At 36.9% G+C, this 25,409-nt stretch overlaps 1 pseudogene; it reads left to right on the plus strand.

The window, feature by feature from the left end:
• The window catches only part of LOC149189642 (potassium channel KOR1 pseudogene), a 103,624-nt pseudogene extending 80,331 nt beyond the window's left edge, over positions 1–23,293 (plus strand).
• Positions 23,294–25,409: the final 2,116 nt, after the last annotated feature.

The raw sequence follows: 25,409 nt of genomic DNA on the forward strand, positions 1-25,409 counted from the left end.
TTTGTTGGATCTTTGCCACGACGCCTATCACAAAAATCCTGCTAATTCATCTCACCAACCTGAAGACTGGGAAAATTAAGTTTGGATGACTATGAATGAACCAAATTCCCAATTACTCCCATCGCTCTAGGGCTTCCAGCTGATATATACTTATTGCAGAAGCACAGAACTCTTCGAAGTCCGTTCTTCTTGAAGCAAGATGTTCCATCGAATTGAGAATATCAGGAACCTTAGATTCCTTCATTGCATCAATCACATTCTTCATTAAATCCTTCCATCTTTGTTGGGTTCAAGAAGTTTAAACTATGATCTGAGGTAAAATAATTCATTTTCTGTCAGTGATTTTGACAGTGCCTCAAAGCTGCCTTTGACTAATCTGAAAATCAAAATATCCAACGGGATTGCATGCTAACCTCGAAGCCATGGATGTGTAAGGGCCTGTATAGCTATCATTCTTTTTTGCAAGTCTTTGTGAAGAAGCCCCATAGTGGATGCCAATATCATCGGAACGCAACCCCTTAAAAATGTCAGTTTTCAAAAGTGGTTTGTGGTTGAACTAGGACAAATTTGGAAAAACGAAGACATGGGTTTTTTCCATAATAGAATGAATTATATAACTTAGAAAAAGTTTACTTAAATTCCTAACGGTCTAAGAGGAAATTGTGGTTCTTCGGGACCCTATTTTGGTAACTACGTGAATAAAAACAGTTTTTACAATTAATGTGCAGAGAATTATGGGTTTTGCTGGAAGTGAAGCGGATTTTGAGAGATTTGAGAGATTAGAATTTCGTTGCTGGCTCAATCAATGATGAAGATTAGATTCTTCCTCCTTGCCATATATTTCCAAACATATCGGTGAACTTGGTGGGGTTTGAGGGCGGTTCACTACCCTCTTTTGCCATTTTTGGTCCACATCAATTCAATGCAAAACAACCAGTTGATTGTGAAATCAAGATACCATGCAAACAAGGGGTTTTATGTGCTAATTCAAATAATATCCACTGTTGGAATTTTATTTTATGTTATTTTATTTTTTTATTTTATTTTTTATTTTATCTTATTTTTTTATATATATATATATATTTTTTTGTACGTGCAAAACCTGAACGATATTGCCTATGAATTCGTCAACGATATCTACTTGAACAGTGACTATGTTGCCAAATACGTGGCCGAAGATGTGAAGAGTGAGATCATTGGCCTTTTCTACCACAAGGAAATGCACGTGTGGCAGTGGAATGACCAAGGTGCTGCGTGGGTGGCATTGATCGAAGGCACTACGGATTATGTTCGCCTCAGTGCTGGCCTCGCCCCAACATGGGTCAAGCCCCGCGCCGGTAACACGTGGGACAAGGGATAGCAATGAAGACACTGATTTCTTTGACTTAGATTGTCCAGGATTTGTGTCGAGCGCAGGCCCCAGCTCTTCCAGCACACCTATAGATTCTATATAAGTGTATGGAGGGAATCAGAGTTCATTTACAACAAAGAATCAGAGGGTATGGAGGGAATCAACTGTAGGGGTCGCATCTGCTATACTCACTACTCTCAGCGACCACGAGATCAGAGTCATGACATCCTCTATGGCGGCCAAATCAAAGAATAATGACATGTTTGTTTCTCAGACTTCGACTGCTAAAAGCGTCAAGGAGGCTTTCGTACCATGGTTCGAAGGGCTATGCTGTATCAAAACCCTGGTGACTACTCACAGAGAGGGATGGTGATTGAAAACAGGGTCTACTGAAACCAAAGAGTTTTTTTCCTTTTTTTTTAAGCAATTTATTATTGGCGTTATTTTACCTTCTAAATTTAGAAATTCCCAAGCCGCACAACTTGTATATTAGAGATGTTTCTAAATTTAGTTAGATAGGATATTTCTCATGGAATTGGAAAGGCTGGTCAAAGTAGTTGATGCATTAAATGTGTGGATGGAGTCCAGAGTTACAGGGACTCTCAATAAAGTTTCATCTCTCACAACTTATCGTTGTTCAATTCAGAAATTCTGCTTCATCCACCAAATTGAGACTGCAAAAATCAGAATTGCTCAAATTGCATAAATCAGTGGTTGACACTGCTCAATCCAAATTCATTTTTTTTTTTTTTTAAATGTTAATGAGTTTGCAAGAAAGTAAAAAAAAAAAAACTTCATTTTAGTGTTAGTTTATTTTTAGAATTTTTATTTATTAGTTTTTAATAAATAAAATTTTGTTGATTTTACAATTTCAAAAAAAAAAAAACTCAAATTAAATAATAAATTAAAAAAGTTTATGTTTTTTTAATTTGTTGTTAAAATAAAATTAAAAAAAAAACAAAAAAAATAACAAAAAATCTATATCTTCATTTATTTATTATTTTTGATAATTTATTTTTAAATTTGTTGTTTAAAAAAGAAAAGAAAAATTCACACAATTCACGCAGATTTGAAAATAGAAAAAATGGAATACTTGGAAATAAATTTCGAAAATCGATTTATCAAAAATTTGGAGGGTTCTATAGATGATCATTATCATGTTTCGATAGCTTCAAGTTGGCATTAAACTCATAACATCTTTCTGTTGAATGCTTTTATGTGACATACTAATATGCAGAACACAACAAATTTTTCTAATGCCAAACTTTTCGCTGAACACATTTCATGGGTTATCTGACACAAACAGGGAGTATTACTTTGCATGGTTATTTTTTCAGATTGATACTAATCTCATGAATTGAGTTAATTTCAACACTTTGATTTTTCTTAAATCTGTTTTATTGGTATGAAATTTTTGCATAAGAATCATGAAGGAAATGCGCAATTCTTCTTGAACACACTTATGTTTTCTTTCTGCCAAGTTTTTTTTACAGGTGACAGGATAATAAAGTGATCATTAAGGAGATTACATTGTGACAACAATTGGTCTTCCATAGTTATAAAGACAAATCCAACTCCACAACCACTACCTTGCACCTCCCTTTTTGAAACAAAATTTGAATTCCACCAATTGTAAATCCATAAAGCATGACATTTCCATATCCATTTTTCATAGCAAGAGTTTTTGTTCATACACCATGCATTTCCTTACATCCATTCCTTACAAGATTATTGTCATTTTCCATGTCATTACCATTCCCCTTCATTTCCGCAAATAAAACCTTGCTTCTATGGATACCATTGAGTCAAAGTCCTAGAGTCTAATTAACTTTTTTTTAAAACACCTAGAGGCTTGCATGCCTTAATGGCAAGTACTCTTGCCAATGAACAATGGGAGTACATTAATATCCCTTGTTCGTTGGATCTTGTAGGTGACTCGACCATGTCAAATTCATTCGTACCTACAAAGATGTGTTAGGCATCTTGACTCCCATTGGAATCAATGGTGGGAGCTCTCGTGTTGGCTAGTGGCATTCATTAATGGCCACTAAGTCAACAAATTCTTACTATGTTCGACACTAGCACATTTAATCACATAGTAATATTTGTGCCATCAACTGTTGAAGAATTGAAGACCTATATTTTGTAGCAAATGAAGCAAATTTCCTTTCATTGTTTTTCTGTTTGTCATGACTTGAGGACAAGTCAATAAATAAGGTTGGGGGGAGGAAAATGTAACTTATATATTTTGTATACCTTCCAAGCCTTATAGGTTTTCAGCCATATTCGGCAGACTCATCAGATTCATCAAACTATCCAGCAGCAGATATGACAATACAGATCCATTTTTCATCCACAACTTGCAGAAGAAGCTTCAGATCAGAATTGCAACAGTTGAACATGCATGATTCATCCACTTCTGTAGGTAAGTAAGGTATGATTTTTTCTAACCTTTAATCTTGAAATTCTTTTTAGATGCTAAAATGATGATATTTGGAAAATATTCCACTATTCCACTATTCCCTTTCTCATTAAAAATTGCCAAAAACCATCAGTTGGGGAGGGGGGAATTTCACACTTCATTTTTTCCCTCATTCATATCACATCTTAACCCACATAGTCTTCCCACAATAAAAACTACTACAAAATGATGAGCATATTAAATGAATTCTTAAAATGATTGATCTCAACAAAGTAAATAATGATTGTAAACACAAGAACCAATCATTAAAAAGAGATCTCAACAAAGTAAATAATGATTGTAACACAAGAACCAATCATTAAAAGATGCAAATGCTATCCAAAGATGTGTAAAGTTAAAAGGAAGTCCATGATTGAAAGATGTTTGTTACACAAGAACCAAACATCTTGTAAAAGGAAGCTCATCTAAGAATCAAATCAAATAGGTCATTGTAGTAGCTTGCATGAGGACATGCAAGAGCTTCAGTGGGGAAGTATGTTTGGACTTCAAAATGTCATACAAATATCACTCATTACCACACATTTTTCACCTATGCTTCCATTATATCACTCACTATTCACAACCTTGTCACTCCATTTTCCCTATTATTCACCATTAATGGGTCTCATTTATATTTTCCAAATATTATTTACTTTTAAGCATTTTTAAGAGAAATTCTTGATTAAATATTAGAAAATAATATATTCTACTTTATAAATGGAAAGTGGGTTGTTTTTGTGACATGTGTAGGTGCCAAGGAAGCTTCCAAGACACCTTTATGTGGCCTTGAATGATCAAATTCGAATTTGAAGAGATAAACCTCATGGAGAAGATCATGATCTCATGGAGAAGATCAAGGACAAAAGGGGGTTATGTGTCTAGATGGTTGAGAGATGTATGGAACTAAAGAGAGATTAGTGGATCATCATTATGAGTTTGTTACTCATCCCATTGTATAAATAGGAGTACAATCTCCTCCATTTGTAATCTTAGAATGTTGAAGTTTTTGTAATCTTAGAATTTTGGAGTATGTAATCTTAGAAGCTTAGAGTTGTAATCTTAGAGTTGGTTTGCAATGGAGATTTTGAAATAAAGGATCATACTTAAATTTTGCTTCTACATTTGAGTCTCCATTGAAGTGGTGTGCTTGTGGAGTTATGGAGGGCCCCCATGGCCTCACTTGCATGCTTATTTGCTTATTTTAGGTATAATTTGTTTTATGTTTTTTTTGTTTGATTTCAGCTTTCAAGTTTTATTAAATGTTCTAATATTGGAAGGATCTTATTTGAAAGTGTTTTTGTAAAAGAACCATAAGATCTCATAAAATGATTAGATCTAGGGTTACTTCATTTCAACTTTTAAGTTCTTATTAGATGATCTAATTTTTTGGAAGAGATCTTGGAGAATATGTTCTTGTAAGAGAATCATATCAAACAATTGTTAGATCTAGTTTTGATTAGTTATTGAAAGAGATCTTAATAAATATGTTCTTGTAAGGGGACTTTAAGATCTTAAACAAATTAGGAATCTTTCTAGATCTATATATTTTAGATAGGCACATCTAAGTTTACCTTCCCGGGTTGACATTAAATTAAGCTCTAATTGACATCATCAATTGGAACCAAACAGTTACACATCATTTTTTCATTGTCCCTGTACTCCCCATTCCTTGATCCTGGAAGACCTCTACAGTGAACCCCACATGCTTTGCCTTCATGGAGAAACTCCCATCATGTCCCTCTTCATGAGCAAATCAATTCCCTTTTGCACCATTTCCCCTGAAACTCCTGTTTTGCCCAGTTTACAAGACCAACACTAATGAACTTTTTCTCCCCCACGCCGATGTGCAAATATTAGCACTATCCCTAGCACTGATAGGAGTGACTGAGCTGTGTTCCAGGCGCACTGGTCCTGTTATGGAAAGTTTTTTAAATTAAAAGCCTTAGCGTCCAGCTCTAGAAGCTTCGTAACGGAATTCTGGTAAATGGTTTGGCTGGATGGGGTTGAGGATGTCAGTTTGGGATCCTTTCCCCTATAATGATGGAACTACCTCAATGGATAAGAACTTCTCCATGAGGAGTTGATCCATCTCCCATCCATTCATCCTATATAAACCTCCCTTCTTTCCAAGCACAAGCTAGTGTTAATATTGGTGTGCTAGTGCTATTTTGGTTTGGAGTAAACAAGAAGCTATTCATAATTGTAGCTATCTAGTTGTGTGAGAGAGAAGTGTGATTTGGTTTGGAGTGAAGCATAAAGGGAAGAGTCTTAAAATTATTGTTGATTGAGGCCATCATGGAATGCTAGCAGAAGTGTGTGGGAACCTGGTCTTGTCAGAGGAGAACCACAACGTCAAGACAATGGTTGTAATCTTTCTTTGATATCAATGTATATGCAACTATCGATTGATTTCCTACATGTTTTTTCATCTTACATATTCATGGCTTAATGATTCTTGACTTGTTAAGTAGGTTGAATTACAATTTGCCTGTTATCACTGTTGTTGCTTGCTGTTGTTTACTTGTTTTAGGTGCTTGAAGAAGGAAGCTAGAGATAGTTGTAGCAAGCAAGCAAGGGCATCATCAAATGAGATAAGCGTACTAAGAGGTAGGCCCTATTAATTGCTTCTAACCTACGAAAATATTCCATAGAATGTATCTGTTGTGGCTAGACCCATCATCGGGTTAGAGGAATTTGTTTGTGTCCGCACTTATAATTTTACTTTACCACAGCAGGGATACCAATTAGCTGTGCGAAATTGGGTAAATAAATCCTGCAGCCAATAAATTCTAGAGCTCCTCTTTGACAATGTTCTTCAAGGCAAGGTTCATCATTCTTTGAGGTTGTCTCAAGGGTCAACAATCTTCTTTGATGTAAATATGACGAGTACACAGATTAACAGAGATACCTTTCATATTAATATAATCCCAGGTGAAATCTTCTTTCCATTCTCGAAGGATCTTGAGGAGTTGTTCAGTATGGGCATGTGAAAGATTCGAGTTGATATTCAATGTCTTCCCTGGTTCAATCTCCACTAGTATGTTGTCAGAAAGTGCTGTTACAGGAATGTCTTTGCCTTCGGTTTTCGATCCGATAGTTTCCTATGTTTGACATCTCATGATTGATTCCAAAAACTGCCTAGTTAGATCTGCAACAGCATGAGTACTGCTAATAAAATTTCTTATAGTATCATCCTCTGTATCATTGGATGGAGTTCCTGGATGGAGTTCCTGTTGTTTAGTTTCGATCCCATCCAAATACAAAGAATTCTATTTTGAATCTTTTTGCGAGCTTGGTTCTGCAGGGGGATGGAGAATAAGATTTTCGTATTTCCCCAATTAGAAATGATCATGTTTCTTGATCACTAATTCTAAGACTATAAGGGTTGGCTTAAGATCACGCAAACCCAATGTAAGCATGGTTTCAGAAGTAATTACATTAATTGCGGTGCCAATGTCTACCAGTACATTTGGAATATCTACCCCATTAATCTAAACTGTTAGAATTGGGTTCCCAGGATCCCCATATTTTACAGCCATAGCCTTTCCCAGCATAATATCTGATAATCTCCCCATAACATGAATTGTAAGCAGATATTTTGTTTTCTTCCCAGGTCTCTTAGAACAATATTCTCTGATAGTTTTAGCGTAAATAGGTACATCTTTCATAGCCTAAAGCAGGGGGATTTTTACAAACAAATTCTGCAATTATCCTAAAAGATCAAATTCTAGTTGAGGGACTGGTTTACTCAAGGATAATCATTCTAGATAAGGAGGATTAGTTTGACAGGCCTGAGTAATAGTCAAATGAGAAGGATAATGTTCCACAGATGGTTGGGTTGTCTCATCCCTGACTGCTTGAGATTTTGGATTCTCATCGTCAAGATGTTCAACAATAACGGGCGATGTAGGATCATTTACTACCCGGACACATTGAAAATTTATCTCATTAAACCCCAGGGTATAAATGTTGTACGAAGAAAGGTTGAGGGTGTCTGCTTGCTGAGTGCCCTTATTGTTTGGATTTGGCTTTCGATGAATAGGAAGTTGAGGCTAGAGAGGATGATTATTGGAGGGAACGTTAGAGGGTAGCTGTAACTGTTGTTGCTGTGTAGGTTGACGAAATTGAGCAGCAGGGGGAACAGGACTACGCCAACTTTGAGACCATGAAGAGCTTGAATTAAGTTGAGGAAACCATGGTTTCCAAGGTAGGTATTGATAATATTGAGGCCAAAAAGGAACCGACTGAGGATTCATATTATAATATTGAAAAGGATCTTGAGACATACCTGGATTTAAGCTTGATGACCGTGGCTACCATGGTTTCTTAGACCCCATAAATCATAGCTTGTCTGGTTCTTCATTCACCCCCTGAAATAGTACCTTTAGTGCTAGAAGAGATGGACATGCACTGATGGAGTGACTGTGTTCACAAATAGCACATGTCTCTATAGTGTCTAGTGGGCATTCCTTCAGTGGATGTTTCTTTCTACACTGTGGGAAAAAAATAATCATAGTTCTGTCCAACTCCATTTGCTTCTACATTGTCTGTAATGTGTCCATTTGGGAGGATAATGTACTTAGGATATCAGTTTTCAAATTATCTAGCAGGTTCCCAATTTATGCTTTTGTGATTCCCCCACTTGATGCTTTGAAAGTTCAGATTCCTTGTTTATTCCTTGCATCCCCTCTTGAACATTGAATACAAAGCTGACAGATGGTGTCAGAATATTCCTTAGATATATCCCCCTTACCTAATATGTTTAATAGCTCCAAATATTCTTCCCTCAAGGGTTGGAGAAAAATAATTTTAAAAATATCCTTATCCAGGTCACTATGGACAGACCTCTGGAGAGTGTACTTAAAACGCTCTACATAGTCCTCTATATTTTCATCCTCCTTCTGCATAAATTTGAAAATTTCTTCCTTAATGTCCCAGGATTTACATTAATCCTGATATTTCTCCAGGAAGGCCTTCTTCATGTCATCCTAGGTAGAAATGGTTTTCCTCCTAAAACCATAAACCATCGCAATGTTGTCCCTTTTCATGTAGCAGGAAAAAATTTCAACTATTGAGCATTATTGACATAGTCATATCCTCTACAAATGATATCAAACTTGAATAGGAAAGTGTCTCGATCCTCCATGGAAAGCCCACAAAAGTTTGGCAGTGCAATTAGTGGAATAGGCTTCATTAGTGCATCACCCTTAATTTCCCCAATTGGGAATTCATTTGAAGATGTTGCGGGTCCCATCAATATCCTCCAATACTTGCTTGGAACTTCAACAGGTTCTTGTTTTGTAACAATTGATGGTTGTAAAATTTTAACAGCACTCCCCTGATCACGAGGTGAAGAAAATTCTCTGAGGTTTCCTTCTTCAGTCCTTGAGTGGATTTCTTCTTCTTACCCTCTGCTGGCCACCTCCTTCCTGTCTGATACTAGAGGAAGTGTTTATTCTTTCTCTGATGCCCTGCTTCCTGCTTCCCTTGCAGTTGTTGAAAGGGGTACTTCCACCCCTGGAGGCTGTATAGGTTATTCCATAGAATGCCCTTCGGATCTTGTTTGAACTTTCACCCTAGCAGTAGCTCGTGAAGAGGCTTCTGATGCAGCTTTTGTGATAATTTCATGGATATAGGTATTCCTACCCAAATCCTTGCTTGCTTGCCTTTGGTGTCCTCCTCTACCCCTTTTATTCAAATCCTTGTTCATACATTTATTGGAAATAAAACATTAAAAATTTCATAGTCAAGACCTGGAGCAGGGTAGAAAACTCTTTTCCCTCCCTAGGATGAGAGAATGATTCAAAAAAAATAAACCAACAGAAAGAAAACTAAAGCTCAGGAACTGGAGTAGGGTGAGAAAACTATTTCCCTCCCTGGGATGAGAGAGTGGCCCCTATATAAAAATAGAAAAAGAAAGCAAAAGAAAAACCAAAGAAAATAGCTAAGGCTGAGGATATGGAGCAAGGTAACAATTCCCTCCCCAGAAAGAGAGATTGGTTTCTAGGAAATCAAAAAAATAGAAAGCAATCAAGAAGAAAAGAAAACAAAATACTACGTTCAGGACTTAGAGCAGGGTAAGAAATTCCCTCCCTAAGATGAGATATTGATCCGTAGATCAATGTAGATCATGTTCTTGCACCTTGTTAGCCTTCCCGACAACGATGCCAAAATGTTGGTGTCCGAGTGTGAATAACTATTCAACCCTTTTCCACATTTAATTTATCAATCCGGGTGTGTACATTATTTCAATGTAACGAACAAAATGTATGCACATAGCAATGACACAATCCAATCACCAATCTTAGATTCAGTAACTGAGTTAACTAAAGAACCATTGTGACAGTAAATAAAAATAATTTGCAAAACTATAAAAAGAATTCAAAGTAATTAATTAAAGTACTACAAAAACAATCGAAATAAACCAACATAAAAAAATAACAGCACACAGAAATAATGCAGCACCTGATCAAAGAGTGGGCCCAACTCTCTGACCAGGGTTGCGATGGATTCACATCTTATAGAGAGAACAACAAAATAACTTGCATTAAATTAATTAAACAATCTTTTGTTACAATCTCAATCTCTTGCACGACTAACCCCGATTCACAGCATTGAAACCCTTCTTATGCAATACTTAGAGAAAAACGTCTCTCAATATGGAAGCTAATGTCTATCAATATATAATCGTTGAAATGGCTAACTAGTTGCCGAGAGAGAGAACAAGAAAGGTCTAAAATAGGCCTAGAATCCGTTATGATGTTACAGCGCTGCCGATATGGTGTTGAAAGCTTGGAATTGCTTCTGTGAATTGCATCTGTGACCTTTGACCATCGGATATGTAGAAATGGCAAAATTAGTAACTTGCATAGGTAAAATATCCATGACTATTACTTCATTAGTTAAACATTCCGTGAAGACAATCGAAGGGGTTTTACCTTATGCATTTAGAGTGATTAGTGAACATAAATGATACAAAGGAGTGAGAGAGAGTAAAAATGTAGGGGACAAGTATGTAGATTTGACACCCAACACCTTCCATTCATCACAATTAGAAACTTCTTCAAAAAAATTAGGTTCGCTAATTTTACAATATTGGATTCCCAGTCATGAGAAACATTACCCGAATCATCCTTAGAAGACATTCTTGTTTCAAAATCATCATACTTGCTTGGAACATTTCGAGCACGTGTATATCTTTGTAAAGGTTGTTGAAGTGGTTGTGATGGTTGCTCATCTTGAAAAACAGGCTCAAGAACAGGCTCTTCAAGAGCAATTTAAGGTCCTGCAGAAACATTACTATCATCCAAATTTTCTTTAGCAATAACATTCTGATAAGTCAATGATGGAAGAACCATAGACTGATCCAGAATGGGAGCCCCCCCATCATTATCAAATTCAAAATAGAACTTCTCAGATGCAAATTTCTCTAAATAAGCCAGTTGCCTATCAACAATAGAATTACTTTTATCTGATTAAAGGGAAATAACATCTCTGGAAATAATGAACTTCTTGTTCTCCTCATCATATAAACTATAAGCTTTGGAAGTAGCAGAATATCCCAAGAAAATACATTTTCGACTTCTAGCACCCAACTTGTTGCACTGATGTTTAGGAATTAATGCATAGCATAGAGAACCAAAGACTCTAAAATGTTGAACAACAAGAAGACAATTATACCACATTTCATAAGGGTATTTATTATTGATGATAGGAGAAGGAAAACTATTGTGCATATAAGATGCACAAAGCACTGCTTCTCCCCAAAACATCAACTTAACATTGTTAAGGAACATCATAGACCTAACCATATTAAGAAAAGTTATATTCATACGTTCTGTGATTCCATTCTGTTGTGGATTATAAGGTATGGTAGTTTGATGTTTGATTCCATTGTCCTTCAAATATTGTTCAAAAACATGAGAAGTGTACTCGCCACCATTATCAGTTCTAAGAATGCCTATATTATGTTGAGTTTCATTTTTAATCATCAAATGAAAAGTTTTAAAAACTTCAAATACTTGTGACTTATTCTTCGACAAATACACTCAACACATTCTCGAGTAATCATCAATAAATGTCAGCACATATTTATTTCCATTTGCAGTTGTGACAGGCATAGGTCCACATAAATCTAAATGTATGAGACCTAATTTTCATGAAGATCTAAAAGAAGAACTATGAAAAGGTTGTTTACAATGCTTTCTTATAATACAGGCATCACAAGTTGTAATATTTCTTGGAACTATCGGAAGACCTTTAATACCTTGCTTTTTCATAATTTTGATGCTGTCTTAATTGATGTGACCAAATCGAGCATGCCACAACAAGCTGAGAGACAAGATATCACTTTGTTGTGCCAAAAGAATAGAACTTTCACAAGAATTAGTAGATGAAGTACCATTTAATTTTAAAATCGTACCTTCTTCCACACCGGTCATAACAACTGCATGATCATATGCTCTTCTTATCTCGATGATGTCATCAAATATATGAATAGAATGCCCCTGCTACTGAATATGGATAAGAGACATCAAATTTCGTTGAAACTATGGAATATAAAGCACATCCTATAGAACATAATATGGAAGATTCAGTATCTTCAAACGAATAGACCCAATTCCATATGGTTTAATTTGAGACTTGTCAGAAAAGTAAATAACACCATCAATATCATCACTAAAAGTTTCAAAAAATTCTCGCCTAAATGTCATATGACAAGTGGCTCCTGAATTATCTAGTGGTGGCTGATCTTTCTTTTCATCAACTATTCTCTCCTTTCACTAACATTCTCCCAAGGGATTTTATAGTTAGTAGCAGTATGACCAATTTTACCACATCTAAAACATTTGATAGCTGGTCTATCATTAAAATTCCTTTGTTGTCTATAATTTTGTTGTTTGTCTCCCTGATTATTCCCCCCCTTGCCTCTATAATTTCTCCTACCATGACCTCTACTACTTTGATCACCTCTAGAAGTTTCAGCGTGAGACTTCTGATCCTTTTGTGCAAGGCACAAAGGTTCTACATTATAGTTAGATGGAGCCTGTTTCTTCCGAAAGGCTTTTTCTCTCTCAGCTATTTTTATTACTAGTTTATCGAATGTAATTTCTTTTAACTATCCACTAGCTTGGAAAGAATGCAAATAGTTTGAATAGACAAGGTGAAGGACTTTTATAAAAGTTGTAAGTTGTAAATCTACTTTAATTCCAATGGATTCTATATCATGAAAAGTGGATTTTATTTCAGAGGCACTCTTCAAAGGATCATTATCCTTCATCTCCAAATTAAACAACTTTAACAATAACTGAATAATTTCAAGTTTTGAGTGTGAATCATACAATTCTTTCAATTTCTTTAATGCTTCGAATGCAGTACCACAAGAAACGATACATCTGATTACCTCTTCTGTCACCAATGCACTTATTAATTCATATGCCTTGTTCTCTTTTATCTCCCAAATTGCACATTTCTTTTCATTATCAAGCGGTTTCAGTGCAATTTCTTTTCCATCGCTATCCTTCTTTCCTTGACAAACTTCCCACAACTCATTAAAAAAAAGGGCACTATTAAGCTTTCTAAACCAATCTTGATAACTTTCCTTTCCATTAAGAACAAATCCAACTACGAAAACTTGAAGTCATAATCGTTATGCAACCAAATATTCTTCAAATCCTTTCAAATTCAAAATATATGCAATACTTTTGAAAAGATATAAATTCATTTCTTCTCTTTTTCAAAGAAAGTTGGCTTTGTGGTTTAATTGTAAGTTTCAAAAATAACCTAGTAGAGAGCTAGGTTCAAATCTTATTAGCCTCCATATTTTTTTAACTTACCATTGGCCTCTTATTACTATTTGCAGTAAATGTATCTTATTATCCTTCATAAATTTTATTGTCATTAAACTCATGTTTACTGTGGTAAATGCAAATACTGTGATTAAAAATATGTATTTCAAATCACTAGAAAATTGACCACTCTTCAATTAAAAATTTAATTCAAACCACCAAAAAATATATATCCTTCATTTTAAGTATCCTTCACAAATACTTCAGTAAAAACTTTGTATTCTTTAGAAATCTTTCTGTAAAAAACTTTGTATCATTCAGCTTCAGTAAACCGTTTGCAGTAAATGTATCTTATTATCCTTCATAAATTTTATTGTCATTAAACTCATGTTTACTGTGGTAAATGCAAATACTGTGATTAAAAATATGTATTTCAAATCACCAAAAAATTGACCACTCTTCAATAAAAAATTTAATTCAAACCACCAAAAAATATATATCCTTCATTTTAAGTATCCTTCACAAATACTTCAGTGAAAACTTTGTATTCTTTAGAAATCTTTCTGTAAAAAACTTTCTATCATTCATCTTCAGTAAAAACTTTGCATCCTTCAGACATCTCCCGTTTCCAGTAAATGTATCTTATTATCCTTCATAAATTTTATTGTCATTAAGCTCATGTTTACTGTGGTAAATGCAAATACTGTGATTAAAATTTTACTGCAGTAAATGCAAACATTGTTTTTCAGAAATTTCACTATAAGTAAACTCCCGCTTGATGCAGTAAATGAAAATAAAGCCTCCAAAAATTAAAACAACAAGCGACCCTTGGATGCATGGAACTGAGACTTTTAACAAACAATCCAACATTCATTGGCATTTGACTTAGTCTTGCCAATTTTTATTGAGAACAACAAGCACTCAAAACTCCAACATGTATTTTAACTTCCAAGGATATGTTAAAAAAAAATTATGCCACTAAATTTCTCCAATCGTCTTTCATTATGACTAAAAGATATAAAAATTACAAAGAGTTAATAGTTTTGACATCCTACTACATTGTTCCACTAGATTAACCTTTTGCTGCACTCTATCTTCACAGTCTTCACACTCCTCATCTCCTTTACGCCATAGAATTCAAATACATGGAGGTTAGGAACAACTCAACCAAGGCTTTGATACCACTATACAAACCCAAATAAACTCCACAATGAAAGAACACAATGAAAGAGCATCATATTAATGATAAAATTGCTTATTTATACATGTGAAATCTACGTACGAGACAATTGTGTCTTGGTAACTTATTAACTGTAAAAACAGAATTTAAAACTAATTACATATTATACAATAACAATCCCAAAGGATTAGTTAGCTCATATCACAATTTTTCTCATTCTAGTTGGAGTAGAAATCAATGTTATGGACAAATTTGGAAATACGCCATTATTGGAGGTTGTTAAGGTTGGGCATGATAATATTGTTTCTATAATTGAAATGAATGGAGAAACTTTGGGCTTAGAAGGTGCTGGTAGTGTTCTCCGTAAAGCCATAGAAGATGGGAATACAGAGTTGTTAAAGAGATTGTTAGCCAATGGTATAAACCCCAATTCAATGGACTATGTGTTGTTGGGAAAAGTATCTATTCAGAACGCCCCTATCCCACTCTAAGGTGTGATAGTGCCTTAGCAACAAACAAGGAAACTACTTGAGTATTTCTTCTTTATGAAATGTAAATGAGGAGGAAGGATGTAACTAACCTGTGTCTTCCGCTAGTTTGTTGATCCAATCGCTCCTCTCTTCAATAGTTCCCAGCTCCCTGCTCCCTCACCGACCCAGCTTCACTGAATTCCTGCAAGATCACAAGAGAGAGAAACTACACGAAGATATAGATATACATTCATAAAAAGCTCAAGATCAGATTAAGCTAAACATGCAAATATAACAAAACATCATTGATACACAGCATGTAGGAGAAACTCAAATAGTTTATTGATAGAATAAGAAAGTCCAAGAGGAGATACAACTAAGTGAGTTCCGATCCAGCATCTACCTCCCAGCAAAGGAATCCCTTCCTCTCCTCCAACAAAGCATAAATCACCCAATGTACTAATCTCAATCTCAAACCAACAACAATTCTCTACAAAGTACAAAATTCCAGCCTCCTGGGTCTCTGGGTGAGAGACCCATATATAGATGTAAGCAGAGAGGATGAGTCAGCTTATGTTTTGACTTGTGGCTTCTCTCTGTCAGTTCTTGCTTCCACTTAGAGGTTGAGAGCCTCTTACTCATCACTAGTCGAATTCATTGAGGCAAGTGTCACTGGAGAAGATTATGGAAGCTTCCATGGTCTTTCCACCTCGTTGAATGAGCTTGCCATTTGTCATTTCTCGCTCAGCGCACCCTGGTAGTGCATTTAGGTGCATTGCAATGCACCTAGCTAGTGTACTGGGGTGCATTGCAACACAGGCAGCTAGTAGAGCATCTGAATTGATCTTGAATTGACTGTTTCTGAGTGGTTTTTGGTGGAGAACTTCTGGGAGAAGCTGTCATTGGTTGACCTTGTTCCTTTAGGGGCAGGAACAACTCTTTTAGGGACTTTGGATCCCTTGGATTATGGACATTTCATGCTCAATGATGTAAGGCACAAAAATGTCTATAACAGTTGCCCCCTAAAGTATGAGGCCGTTTATCGGGTGAAATTCTTTATTAGGAGGATCCGAAGTTCATTCAATGCTGGGAGGAGACCTGTAATAAGATACAATACAATACATTATTTTTCATACTGTTTTCATGATCTAGATGAGGCGGGCATTCCCATGCTCAGCTTTATAAATTCATTTTATGTACATAGGACAGACAATCGTCTGATGGTAGACTAATGATTGTGATGAAATCATCATCCTTTTGGTAGGATGATTATCTGTTCTGCAGTGCTGTACATGTCAATGTCTTTATTTTTCCTGAATATATATCGCAGCCCGGATGGATGAAACTAGATCCGGGGTCTTCAATCTCGTCCGATCTTCACTCTAAGTACAAGTCGATCCATGTGAGAAATGTTTTGAAGTCGAACATGGAAAGACATCGCTTGATTACCAGTCAATGATGTAAATTGTTAACAAGCGCGAGAGGAATCATCGATAATGATAATTACCCTCAAGGTACTGCAGTACAATTCACGTGGTGTGAATAAAGGACTTGGCGTCGAACACCACGCAAAATCTTTCGGTCGAAGGTCATTGATGTATACCTGTCGCCGGAAGTGAGAAACTTGCCATTGAGGCATGCAAGCTTCAAAGTACTGAAGGGGGTGTTCCTAGATCAACTTCTTGGATAATGAGCTGATGTCGACAAGAAGCGATCCGTCAAAGGAGGGCCTTGATGTATCCCACATCAGTGACACGGAACGGAGCAAATGATTTTGATGGAGGTGAAAACGATCTGATGATATATGGTTCAGGGTGGCGGTCATGAAAGAATGAAGTATAATGTATGGTAGTGGATGGGACACGGTTGACTTCTCTGGATGACTTCTCTTGAACATACGACGACACTTGTGTGATGGATTGGTAGCATTTACCCCAAAGGTGGATGGTATGGCGAGACCATGGTGATGTGACCGGTGAATGAAACAACCCAACCCGACTCAGGCACGGAGTGGAAGTGTCATGTTCAAGAGCGACTTGCTACCAATAAAGGTTCTTTGAGTTTCTTCCCAATTTTTCCCCAGTCATTGCTGACCAGTACCTCTTTATTTTTGTCAAGCTTGAGGAGGATAACATATGCTTGTTCTATAATTTTCCCTTCGGGCAAACCCATCGCTATGTTTTAACGAGCCTAGCGATAGTGAAACTCGTTCTCGTCTAAAGACAAGTTTGTCGCTATTAATGTTTTTAACGAGTCTAACGACAAAGATAACTCGGTCCTTTTCATTTTTAGAGAGTCTAAAAAGGTACGTAAAGTTAACTCCAGAGTTCCTTTTTCGTCATCTAATCCCTTAAGTCCGAAAAAGTATAAAACAATACAGAAGGGATGAATTTTCGATAGTTTTAACGAGCCGAACAAAACAAGCGCTCGATCGTTTTGTGCAATAATCCCTCAGGTCCAAAAAGATTAAAATCTAGAGGAGGGATAGCTCTTCCGGTCGCTTTAACGAGCTGGAAGGCCAAAACTCGGAAATCTTTTCATATTTTACGAGTCAGATGAAAAGAGCTTAAAGAAGACTCGTCTTTTGAGGAACGAGTGATAAAATGGGTAACAGCTGATTCCAGGTAAGGGTTGGAATTTTCCAAGCATGGCAGTGTCACAAGGATGGCTAGTGAAATCACTCTTCGCAGCTGTTCCTCAAAATGGGTAAACAATCATATGGAGGTGAACGATCGGCCAATGGAAAAGTGGAGGTGACGGTGCAAACACGACCAAGGCTTTAATGGCTGATAATGTTACATTCATGGTGGTTATTTACCGGAGGATAGTTCATTTTTTAACGAGCTTAAACGCGGATTGAAACACTTGCTCGATCTTATGTTTATTTTTTAACGAGCATGAACTATGTGCTAAAACTGCTCGATAATCCAGTCATATGATAAGAATGTCTCATGTAAGATGCCATTTTTTATGGAGCTTGCGCCTTACAAAGCTATGCCCCGCATCCTTTCGTTATGCAAGTTCGGAAACGACTAATCCTACGAGTTTAAAGGGTTAGACCTACAGGTTTAAAGGGAGGACCTAAAAATTTAAAAAATAAATAGCCGCCCCTTGCTTGCACTCCAAAAGGTTTGCATGCCCCCAGGTATAAAGTACGATCTCAAGGTTACCCCTCAATTTGCAGATAAAACATTTGTTCTACCAGGAAAGGCCTACCTCTTTCAGGTTACCCAAAGATTGTTTTATTAATCTTTCAAACAAAACACTTCTTCGGCGATGTCTATCGAGATAGACAAAGGTGAGTGACAACGAGCGCCAAACACATAACTTTGACAAAAGAATCTTATTCTAGAATAACCCCTCTTCCAAGACGGACGGGGTATAGACTAGTCATATTCTCCCGCGGAAACCTACCCTATACCCGGAGTTTTCCTACCGAAGCAGACCAGGACGCATGCCCCCTGGGTTCTAGTCATATCCCTCCGAATTACTCGCGCTCATCGGGAGGACGGACCGTGGGTTGAGACATTTCTTTCATGAAGATACCATTTAGGGACGGTATATGACTATTTGCGATGCATGATCCGGGAAATGAAATCTGGTCCACGAGCTTGACCACTCTTCCTTCGTGCGGAAAACACATTACTCTAAAGAGTGAGGAGACGATGGCTCCCATGCAAGATATATAGTCTCGTCCAAGGAATAGGTTATAATCCAAGGGTCCTTGAATGACCATCACGTTCATTTGAATGGTCTTCCCTTTCAATGTTATGGGCACATTGGGGAGGATCCCTAAAGGTCTACTGGTTCCTTTATCAACGTCTGTCAGATTTCTCATTTCAGGCAAAAGCGATGGCGAACCAAGCGCTTTCCAAGCAGTAGAGGAAAGGATACTCACAGATGCCCCCTCATCAATGATGGTGCCAGCCATGACCATTCTGTATATTTGGACGATAATTCTGAATGGTATGCTTGCTGGCAAACGGGGTCTGCCTAGTTGGTTCCAGTCGAAGGAGACAACTAGGTTGCTTGGTGGTGGGACCGAGTAGACGACCGGGTATCGCTCTGACGAACTTCCTTCCTGCGATAAAGGAATGGGTGGATTGCCCCCGTGTTCGTCGGAGTCTGTGTTGATGAAGAGAATTTGGACGGTGTCATCCTTATTCTCCTCAGTGACTGTATCATTCGAAGATAAAACCTCTGAAGGCAAGACCGGGTCAACTGCCGCCTCGAGCTTTTGACTTTCGTCGGGTATGGATTCAGCTGGTTCATCTTCAATGACCAGTGCTTCAGCTGACCACTTGAGCGGGCCAGCTGGATTCTCAACTAACGAAGGACTCGGCAAGAGTTTTTTACATCTAGGAGGAAGTCGTAACGGTGAAACCGGACGATCATCCAAAACTCTTTTAGCTTCGTCTAAGAAGGGACAACGGTGGATGGCGTGATTGCCTTCGTACAGTTTATAGGGAGATCTAGCTCTCCCTTTTTGTCCTGGGACTTCACTTTCGCTAGTTGACAGTGTGTTTTCAACATGGCTATCAGAGGTTGATGCCACCGAATTATGCAAACGGGGAGACCAGTCCCTTAGTATCCGAGGGATGCAGGGACAATCTCTGTGAAAGTGGTCTCCCTTGAATATGACACATGGCGATTTAGGCCTAGTCAGTGCTGTGTGTGGATTTTCGTTAGACGACACTCGTTTGCCCCCAGTCGCTTTTGGCTCCTTCTTCTTCTTCTCTTTCTTCTTCTTTTCCTTCTTCTCCTTAGGAACTTGGTTTTTATCTTTACCAGTCCCGTCAAGTGAAGAGGAAGGAGGAGAAGAAGAATTAGAGGAAGTAGAAGGCTGGTGGGTAACTCTGGACTGGTCTAACTACTGATTCGACTGTTCAGGAATAGTGGTGTTCTGAACGACATTGGTTGAGAAGAGCCAGACCGGCAAGCCAATTGTCAGTCCTGGAAGCGACAATGTGGCCATATGGGGTGCACCAACATCTCCCCAAGAGGAGAAGGGACTAGGATTTCCACCAAGGGGAATTCCTTGGTTGGTAGGCTCCATTTTCTCAACCTAAAGATCAACGCAGGAAGAAGGGTATGAATATTCCGTTTAAAATAAATTTTAACGACGCTTAGACACAACTTTCTTTTTCAATTTTAAAGAGTCGAGAAAAAGCAAAAGATGACTCTAGTCACCTTTGATGTTTTAACGAGCCTGAAGTGACAAATGCTCGGATGGACTTTTTCTGTTATAGAGTCTGAAAAAGGCCAAAAGGAACTGCTCTGGAGTTCTAGGTAGAGGGTGTGCCAAACCAATCGCAAAACCGCAAAATACTTTTTAAGGTACGGGCGGTCAATCTTCCCGAATGCTGTGTTCAGTGCATTGCGATCAGTAGGGCGGCCGACACGGCTTCCTATGGATAAAGGTTTTATGCCTATAGGGGTCTCCCAATATATACTCGACGGTATGTGGGAGCACAATCCGTACTGGCGCTTATCGTCTCTCAGGAGGAATCACCCAACCATCAGCGAGATCGACAGTCACTAGGTTTTACGACGCCGGAACACGTCTCTAGCCTAGACCTCTATGTTGTGCGTTAAGTTACAAAGCGTTGTTAAGTTCATTCAATTTATTTTAGGTTGATCTTTCTTAGAAGTTTGCCTTTTTGGATCACCACGAGATGTATATACAATTCCTAAATGCAGTCTAAAGATGATAAGCAAGCATTTATCTCTTTTCAACAATGAAAATCCTAGCTACAAGGGGAAAAGAAAGACACAATCTTTTCTCAAAGAGCAAAGAGCACACTGTAAATGCACTTTCCCTAAATCAAACCATACAAACTATCAATATGCAAATGCACAAATGCATGTATTTGTTTTCACTTTCTTAATATTGATGCCTAAAAAGAAAGCTGTTGTACAAAATTTGAATTCGATTTCAAGTGAAAACACAAACAAGTTTCTTTTTGAAACCAAAAAGACGATTACGACACTTTATGATTTTGAAGTAAACACTTGTTTCGACACTAGAAATTCATAAATTCAAACCAAAAGACAAAAGTAAAAGCGCAATCAACTGTCAACAGCAAACAAATTTACTCCTAAGATCAAAACGACACTTACGACAGGTCTAGATCTAAGGGCGACAGTATGACTAGTTTACTTTTGTAATGGGAAACTGCAAATGATGTAACAAATACACAAAAACAAATACAATTTCTTTTATACAACTGAGGCAGGCAGAGAAAAGGGGTTTTCAGATAGGTACACACACTGATAACAGGCTGCAAAAAACAGAGATAAAACTGAACACAAGGATGCAAAGAACCACAGCTGCACAGGGCAAAGGTTGATCAGCACACCTACAGAACAGAGAAACTGAATTGCAGCGCAGGTAGCCCTCTCGGGACCTGCGTTGAAATGCAGAGTCTCTTCACAGAGCCTGCGCTGAAGCAGAAACGAGAATTGTCTCTGGGTTCTGGGTCACGGTTTGCAGTTTAATCTACAGTTTTTGGCCGGATAAAAGCTATCAATTAGGTACAATTAGGAGGATGATTTAAAGGAGGACTAAGATCTATCACAAAGGGCTATTAGAGCACTTGTGGATCAGCTGTTCAGATCATAAAAACAGGCCCAATGAATGGACTAGAGTAGCAGATCTCTACTTTGCATTTGTAAAGGGCAAATGCAGTTCAATTCAACACTCCTAAGTTTATGAGAAGAACAACAATAGAAACACAAATAAACTAACTAGATACGATCCCCAGCGGAGTCGCCAATTTGTTGTTGGGAAAAGTATCTATTCAGAACGCCCCTATCCCACTATAAGGTGTGATAGTGCCTTAGCAACAAACAAGGAAAACTACTTGAGTATTTCTTCTTTATGAAATGTAAATGAGGAGGAAGGATGTAACTAACCTGTGTCTTCCGCTAGTTTGTTGATCCAATCGCTCCTCTCTTCAATAGTTCCCAGCTCCCTGCTCCCTCACCGGCCCAGCTTCACCGAATTCCTGCAAGATCACAAGAGAGAGAAACTACACGAAGATATAGATATACATTCATAAAAAGTTCAAGATCAGATTAAGCTAAACATGCAAATATAACAAAACATCATTGATACACAGCATGTAGGAGAAACTCAAATAGTTTATTGATAGAATAAGAAAGTCCAAGAGGAGATACAACCAAGTGAGTTACAATCCAGCATATACCTCCCAGCAAAGGAATCCCTTCCTCTCCTCCAACAAAGCATAAATCACCCAATGTACTAATCTCAATCTCAAACCAACAACAATTCTCTCCAAAGTACAAAATTCCAGCCTCCTGGGTCTCTGGGTGAGAGACCCATATATAGATGTAAGCAGAGAGGATGAGTCAGCTTATGTTTTGACTTGTGGCTTCTCTCTGTCAGTTCTTGCTTCCACTTGGAGGTTGAGAGCCTCTTACTCATCACTAGTCGAATTCATTGAGGCAAGTGTCACTGGAGAAGATTCTGAAAGCTTCCAGGTCTTTCCACCTCGTTGAATGAGCTTGCCATTTGTCATTTCTCGCTCAGCGCACCCTGGTAGTGCATTTAGGTGCGTTGCAATGCACCTAGCTAGTGTACTGGGGTGCATTGCAACGCAGGCAGCTAGTAGAGCATCTGAATTGATCTGAATTGACTGTTTCTGAGTGGTTTTTGGTGGAGAACTTCTGGGAGAAGCTGTCATTGGTTGACCTTGTTCCTTTAGGGGCAGGAAAAACTCTTTTAGGGACTTTGGATCCCTTGGATTATGGACATTTCATGCTCAATGATGTAAGGCACAAAAATGTCTATAACACTATGATCATTGTACACCACTCCACATGACAACTGTAGAGGGTTTTCATTTATTGGAAATGATTTTTCTTGATTAAGGTGCAAGTGTATTTTCATTGGATAGATGGGGAACCACTCCACTAGATGAAGCACAAAAATGTGGCAGTAGACCAGTCATTCAGATGCTAGAGTAAGCAGAAACTAATTCTTATGGGATAGTATCAACAAAATGCTTAACATATTCATAAAATCAAGAAAGTTCCTCTTATTTTCAAGATTCAAGAAGAGAGATATTTGATCCCAGGGAATAGGCCAAGGCCAAAATATGCATAGTGTTTCCTTTTCCCCCATGGACTCCCAGAGAGAAGAGAATAAATGGCCTTTTCATGTGTGTCCCTTAGACAATTGAAGCCTTGCTTCAAGCAACAACACAACATTGGTTCTGTTGTTACCATTGTTTTAACGAAAACAACAGGAGAAGTTTTGCATGCAGACTTAATTCAAGATAATCAAGAAATTTATATTGTTAATTTGGTGAGTATAAATGAAGTACATATACAGATACAGATAGATACAAACAAATATAATTTCACCAACCTTATAAAGTACAAAGAATTCATCAAGATTGAAATGTATTGTCGACTTTATTGTATTTGGATAAAATGTATATTCAGAACAGAAATATAGAAAGGTACCCAGACCTTTGCATATAATACTTTCTTTATTTTTGTTTAAATGTGGTCTCTTTGTTTTTGTTTTTATGTGGTTTCTTTATTTTCTTTTGGATTGGAACCAAGTTTCTCATTAATCAAATTGCAACCCAATACATGTTTGCAACTTCACCTACATAATCGAAATGCAGTATTAATAACTGATAAATATAATTTCACCTTCATAGTTTAAGTGCACTGTATGGTTTGAATGAATAAAATGTTTACTCTTGGATCCTTGAAGCGAAAGATAATCCTATATTTTTTCACATATGCTTTTGAATTATTACATATATTTCTTATTTTAATTATATCTTCTGCATTAGTATTAGTATATATATTGCTTCATTTGGTTATGTCAATCCATAGTTTATCATGCTTGTGCCTGCCTATAATTCTGGAAAAACTTTTGGTATGCAACATTTGAGCTTTTTTCACAAGAAATTTATCTCTTCTAGGTAAGTCACATGGGAATTCTTGGGAGTCTTGTAGACCACTGAGGTTCATCTATTTGAGCTCAGTTATTGAAACTACACTCTATGTATGCAGTTCTCACTCGCACCAATTTCCCATTTACAATACCCTTTGTTTGTTAATAAACAATATGTCACTATCTCTCGTCAATAAAATTCACCATAACTGTGACGTTTCTTTTTAATTTTCCCATATTGATTGGACTCTTAACGGGCATTTGATAAGGCACATGCTCTAAAATAATTCCATTACCATATCTAGCAGAATATTGCATATAAAGAATTGTTTAAAAATCAATTTGATCGGATGAAAAATTGCTCAATTTACCTCTGCACAATGAGGTGGGCTATGGAGAAAATCATGGACAATGTCTAGGAAAGGTTAAATTCGGTTGGTCTTATTACAGGGAAATGTTATCTGTACAACTTCTCCTGGTCTGATACTATATTTCTTTAGTTGGGTTTGATGAAATCTTGGGCTCTCCATTTTGTTTTAGTCCCAATATTTTATGTTCAATAGCGCAATAAGAGCTGCTGTTAAAAATATATTTGGTAAAAGCTCAAGTTGTACAAGAGTTGTTGTTAAGAATATATTCTGAAAAATCTCTAGCTGTTCAAATCAAATTAGATTTGATTCAGTGGTCAGTTTATACTGTAGGGAATCCAACTAAATTACGTATGTACTCTATTTTTGGGAAAAACAGTCTAAGATGTTAACCAATAAAAATATTATATTTTTCTTATTTTACAGATATTTGTTAGAAATTGGGTATGTATTTGTTAAAATTTAGTAGAAATTTGTTAAAGTGGGATAGGCATCATGAAGAAATATAATTTGCACAATCCAATCATTCCAAACAATTTTTAGGGTAAAAATATATTTTAAATAACCAAATATTATAATTTGGTTCATGATTATTTTTCATTAAAAATAAATAAATTTGACTTCTACCTTTTTTGTTTTGTTTTGTTTTTTTTTTTGACGAAAAAAAATCTAGTTTATTTTATGTACCAGTGTATATATTCAATGTATTATAAGTACAAAAAGCTTTATAGATCTACTAACAGACCAGAAAAAAAAAAAAAAAAAAAAAAAAAAAAAAAAAAAAAAAAAAAAAACGTTTGATACATATCTTTCCATAGTCAAAAGAGACTTAACAACATTGTAGACCCGACACAAA

This window comes from Pinus tabuliformis, chromosome 3_1 (assembly GCF_031772625.1).
Source record: "Pinus tabuliformis cultivar Carrire ecotype Pingquan chromosome 3_1, CPIR1, whole genome shotgun sequence".
NCBI classification, from domain to species: domain Eukaryota; kingdom Viridiplantae; phylum Streptophyta; class Pinopsida; order Pinales; family Pinaceae; genus Pinus; species Pinus tabuliformis.